General features: G+C 39.2%; 1 protein-coding gene across 1 annotated transcript in view; it reads right to left on the reverse strand.

Moving 5' to 3' along the window:
* LOC113472611 overlaps positions 1 to 6,417 on the reverse strand; it is a 10,705-nt gene that overhangs the window by 2,737 nt on the left and 1,551 nt on the right. The gene's annotated exons all lie outside the window — the stretch shown is intronic.

The raw sequence follows: 6,417 nt of genomic DNA on the forward strand, positions 1-6,417 counted from the left end.
CCTATACCATGAGTATATTTATATAATAAATATTTTACAACATCCTTATAACAAAAAATAATTTTCAGGGTTGACAACTTAGCATGACGATACCTTAAGCAAAAAAAAAAAGATTCATCTGGCTTTGCCACTGCGGTTCGGTTTAAAGGTCACTCAAATCGGGACCTGGTAATTCATTCATAGATGACGCTGGGTAAGATAACACCTCTTAGATCTGGACATTCGTAACGAAAGGACCCAAGTATCCAGAAGTATCGACTTATAGGACAGTATCCAATTATGATTGGGTCAAACTCTTTTTTTTATTCTCTAAGTTTATTAGTATATGCTTGTAGTTTGTTATATGAGAATGGGTGTGATGTGGGGTATGTGGTGTTTAAATGCTTGTTTTCTGTTGCAACTTAATCTGCGCACACTTAGACAATTATGTGTAGTTGTAGTATTTGGTAGTGTGTATGTGATATCTTTACGTGTTGTTCGTCTATCGTTATCATGAAAATCTGTTGTGTGTTCTTAAATGTGTGAACTATATAAATGTATGCTAATCTCGGCAATGTGCATGATATGACCTCCTCTCAATGGTTGTTTTAGCGTTACCAGTTGATAATTAGAAAGGTAAAGTTATATGAAAGAATAAATGAAAGGAAAAGGAAAGGATTTGATAAAGAAAGTATAAGAAAATAAAGAAGTATCTCGTAGAAGGAATCCAAGGTCGACTAAGGTCAAAATATTAGAAGTTAACAGTTCCATAAAGCCCTACTTAAAGTATCTATCTGGGAAAAGAACCGAATCGGCACTTGCATGTATGGCACTTTCGAAGAAGTTCAGTCGACAGCTACAGTGAGACTTTTGATGACATTTTAAACTTACCCTGTTAGTCAACCCCCACATACTGGTAACCCTCAGTTGGTTTTACCCCCCCCCCTTTGTAAAACCACGTCGTTCGTCTGAATAAACTGAGTCAAGTTTATTATTTTGATGCAAGAGTTGGTAGAAGAGTGGAAAGAAATACGAAAATAGCTGCAAAGGTATCTCGATAGACTAACGTTCGAATTAGAAGAGAGAAGTATAAGGAACTAGCAAAGGAGCTATCCCGTTAATAACCAAACATTTCACAACAGAAGAGGTGCGATGTATAGCCTTATAGCAGGCAAGATGTATGCAACATCAACATCTAGAAGTACCCTCCGTTACCGGAACTCAATCCTGGGCACTTGAAAGACCATGATGCGTAGGACAAAGGTTAACTGTAAGCCGGTCAACTATTACAGCGGACTTTAGCCAGTTTACATTTCGTTACTAAATAATCAGTCAATCACCTGAAGTGGTTTTGGTCAAGTGCGCCGTATTTAGTCCTGTATAGAAGTCAGCTCCCTAGGTAAATTCCACTACAGGTTTGTTATGGTAGCACCCAAGTAAGGTAGGGCTCCCGCCTGAAATAGCGATTGGTCTATTCCAAGCAGGCCTTGACGACGAAAGAGGAGAGGGAGAGAGAAGTTTAAGCCTCTTATTCGGAGGGCATAAAGGTTAAGGGATGTAGATTTGGACCCTCAATGAGACCCTATCACGTTACAAAGAGAAATGGTCCCAGGACCATGAGACCATCCACATCATACCAACTTTGAGCCCCACGGAGGTAAGGACAGGCTCCAGGACAGACATGAGGTAATTTAGGAGTAGTAAGTAAAGTTTGTGGGGCTAGGACTTGGTTAGGTACTAACTATTTAGCAATCACGCAACGGAGAACTTAGAGCGGGAGTATAAGGACATTAGTTATGCCTAAACATTTTCGATAAACGGTTATCCGTGAAGCACAGGTTTTCTTGGGCTAGCTAGGGTTTTAGATTTCGCCATAGGTGGCATCAGTGTCGGCAGGCTAGCTGGTAACCACTATATACAACCTCTGTCCACCTGCCAAAGTGGGCTGTAGATAGGGCTGGCAGTGTATATACTTGTTACTATTGGTCGATTATTACTTTTTTCATATTGAGTAGTCTTCAGTGATTACGGTGTCTCCAATGAATGGAATCCACCAACAAGGGTACCACTCCGGGCTGGTAAAGCAGGTAGGGAGTATAGGGGCACTCCCCACTAGTATGGGACGCAGACTGACTCACACTAGTATAGGGGAGGACTCCTAAGCCATCGTAGTACTCTACCCGTCATCTCACAAACTATACAACCGTCGGTGTCATCTATTGCGTTTCGGGTAGCGTGGTATAAATAATATTTATAGATACTATATCCCGTTTTCAGCCCAATATTTACAAGACCTACACGTCGCCAAATATCACAGCACTCTCTTGAAGCCTTTGGTGAAAACCAATGTCACATTGGATCATTACGTCTACAATCTACATAACAACTTCAGTCTAGTAGCCCTTGGTGACGAATTAAGAAACTTATTCAATGTTAAATCACTGGAATACGAATATGATGTTACTCCAAGTGACAACTGTACTGATGAATATGATGGGGAAGCCACTGTGCCGTTTACACTCGAGCCTGGATTGAATATATCAGAGTGGGAACAAACAAATGCTAATGGAACGGAAAACAGTAGAAAAATGGTTAGCAATGAAGGTATTCTAAGAAATGAATATGTAAATAGAACCCAAAACAGTGGAAATATAGGCCACAATGAACATATTCTAAGAAATTACTATACTACTGGAACCGACCACAGAGGAATCATAGACAGCGATGAACGACCAGTCAGAATTAGGGAACAAGATTACAATGTCCTCCTAGCTGAGAAATACATGAAAGAACTACAAGATCTTGACGAATATGTTGATAAAGTACACAATAAAATCAACGCAACTCATTTGAAATTCACTCAACTCTTTGATAAGCTCTCCTACAGCATGAGTAAGTTTAAAGGTTTAAAGTTTTACTTATTTGAGGCTTGTGCTTTTTTATACTGCTCGAGTAGCGCTAGATTCGTAGAAGCTCAACCCATATTTAGGACTGTTGCCCCTACACGTAAGCCTCAGAGTAGGCCTTTTGTGTTGGAGGTAATAGAGCTAGGTCGCGTCTTCAATTCCCGCCCGGGGCGAACATTATCCCATACAGATAAGGTGCGTTTTCGGAACGACTGGCTTTTTCCTATCCTGTCTTCCTCCTCTCTGATTTCGGGACAACACCTACATTGTTACAGTTCCCTCTATCAAACCTTTAATGGCCAATGCCAATCTTAGCACGGTGTCAAGAGTTAGCACGGTGTCAAGGGTTTTCTTTGACGAACCCATTTGATTTAAACAAGCCAGTATGTCTTGCACTCTGGATTAACTGAAAACTCTCTGCGCTAAGATCGAGCATTACATTACATGCCTCGGTGATGTAGTGGTTAAGGCGCTCGCCTGGTAAACAGGAGGGCGTGGGTTCAATCCCAGCCGAGGTATGGAATTTTATCCTCAATATAATTTGAGAATTTGACCACAATAATAGTAGTAGCCTACTGCTGGAGTAAAGGGACTTTTCAGTCCTATGCGAGCAGTATAAATAAGCACTATTATTATTATTATTATAATTATTATTATCTACTATTATCACACTTGAACTACTAGGAAACCACACATTCACACACAAACATTACCAGACACCATAACAAACACACAACATTGTACAATTGTACATTAAATAATAAACAAAACCAAACATCTGGTGAGACTCTCTATCTCTCTAACAATGAGACTGAATACTCTCAGGACAAACCTGTCAATATGGAAAAAAAATAACAGACAAAAATATTATTATCAAACAAGACTTTAAAAAAAGTACTAACAGAATAGGGAATAACAACATCAAGCAAAAATAGCAACAGAAATTCAGAATAATAACAATCAAAAATATTGTACTAAACATAAAAAACAACAACAATAACAACAAAAATATAGGTACCAAAACTACCAAACAATAATGAACAACGAAAAGTAAAAAACCAAACTGTAAAAAATAAACAAGGAAGTCAAAAAACTCTGAGAATTCTGTTGTAGGTAGGAGACCAACTTGGGTACCTACTACCTACTCTGGTACCTAGGTAAGAGTACCAATTAAACTACCTAGGTACTAGAACTTTTTTGAAGAGGTTTGACAGAGGGATCTTTTTTGAAGAGGTTTGACAGAGGGAACTTTTTTGAAGAGGTTTGACAGAGGGATCTTTTTTGAAGAGGTTTGACAGAGGGAACTTTTTTGAAGAGGTTTGACAGAGGGATCTTTTTTGAAGAGGTTTGACAGAGGGATCTTTTTTGAAGAGGTTTGACAGAGGGATCTTTTTTGAAGAGGATTGACAGAGGGATCTTTTTTGAAGAGGATTCACAGAGGGATCTTTTTTGAAGAGGTTTGACAGAGGGATCTTTTTTGAAGAGGTTTGACAGAGGGATCTTTTTTGAAGAGGTTTGACAGTCAAGAAACCCACCATGCAGTCAGATAGTCAGATATGTGTTTTTCAACGATTCAACTTTTATTCTGGATTTCTCAAGGATTTTATCCTTAGGGCTCGTTCTCGGAACGGCTGGCTTTCTTCTATCCTGTCTTCCTTCTCTCTTCGCTTTCGGGGTGATAAGATTTCTTCTATGTTTACGGGGGCTTCTATACAGAAAAAAAAGATCTTAACAGTGACGTCAAAAAAAAAAAAAAAAAAAAAATCCGTCTTTCCCCCAATTTTTTTCGAATTGCGTTAAATTTAAATTTAAAAAAAAAAAAAAAAAAACTTGTGAGTTTCCCACGATTTTTTTCGAATGTCGTGTAATTGTAATTTTGTAATTGTAATTGTAGGCAATGTAATATAAATGAGAGTCAGTGTTCCCACTTTACACGACACACAATTTTTTTCCGAACAACAAGTGGGAACGCGCTTTAAGACTGAGATCGGCCCTCTGTTACCTGTGTAGAAGGTGCACCAATGTTTTTACGAGACTAAGGGAGACTACAGACTGCCCGTATTAAAAGGCCCGTTCCCACTAACTTGTCGTTCGGAACATTAAAATACATTGCCTATACGACATTTTGTGTCGTTCGGGGGAAAAAAATCGTGTCGTGTGTAGTGGAAATACACATTAAAATACATTGCCTATACGACATTTTGTGTCGTTCGGGGGAAAAAATTGTGTCGTGTGTAGTGAAATACACATTAAAATACATTGCCTATACGACATTTTGTGTCGTTCGGGGGAAAAAAATCGTGTCGTGCCTAGTGGGAATCCACATTAAAATACATTGCTTATACGACATTTTGTGTCGTTCGGGGGAAAAAAATCGTGTCGTGTGTGGTGGGAAACACCCTCATTTAACTTACATTGCCTACAGGACATTCGGGAAAAAATCGGATGAACCTCACAAGTGAGAACGGGCCTTAAAAGGTAACTGCCCCCGGGGTGATAACATTGTTCAAACACCATGCATACCTAGCGCACCTTCATGTCCACTGGAGATGCCTAGTTTACCACTGTTTAGATTTACGATAGATTCAATATGAGTGCCGTGAAACTATTTGAGTATGCAATATGCAACAAAGTTAACATTAGTGGAGATGTCTAGTTTACCACTGTTTAGATTTACGATAGATTCAATATGAGTGCCGTGAAACTATTTGAGTATGCAATATGCAACAAAGTAAACATTAGTGGAGATGTTAGTTTAATTTTATCCAAACAATTTTGAAAATACAAAATAACTCGAGAAAAAAAAACCTCGTCTTGTGATTCGCTTAGCGATCTCTTGGTTACTATTAGCAGTATTAGCCAAGCCAACTGGTTTACTGACTGGTGGTGAAGAATTTTAGAATTCACTTTCACAATGGTACTTGGTACCTATAAGACTGTAAGATATAACCACTAAAACCGATAGGTCCTCCAAGGTAGAGCTAGATTCCTTCGTTCTTGAAGACGTAGAAGGTAGATGTGTCTGGGGAGCGCCGAATTGAGTCCGGTCAAGTCCCGTCCGGTCAAGCCCGATGTGTCCGACTCTCCGACTGAAGACCCGTGCCCACTTGTCGTACGTGAGAACATTGTCTACAAGGACACTTTGGCGCCGTTCGAAAAAAAATCGTGTCGTGCTTAGTGGGAACACTCTCATTTAAATTGCAATACCGACAAGAACATTTTGTCGAAAAAAGATTTTTTTTTCCATAAACAAACATTTTTAGATAGGATAAACAAACATTTTTAGTGTTCCCACTAAGTTTCTTTTTCGTTAGGCGCTTTAACTTTGTGTTAAAACATTTCATTCGTGTCCGGAAATTTATCAAATATGTAATTATATAATGAACTTTTTTGGGCGTTTGCGACGCAAATCGAATGGTTTTGGGTTCTCGGACGCAAATGGTGTTCGTCCAGTTGTGTGTGTGTGAGAGAGAGAGACAGAGAGAGAGAGAGAGAGAGAGAGAGAGAGAGAGAGAGAGAGAGAGAGAGAGAA

This window comes from Diaphorina citri, unplaced genomic scaffold (genome assembly GCF_000475195.1).
Source record: "Diaphorina citri unplaced genomic scaffold, Diaci psyllid genome assembly version 1.1 scaffold6467, whole genome shotgun sequence".
Taxonomy (NCBI): Eukaryota; Metazoa; Arthropoda; class Insecta; order Hemiptera; family Psyllidae; genus Diaphorina; species Diaphorina citri.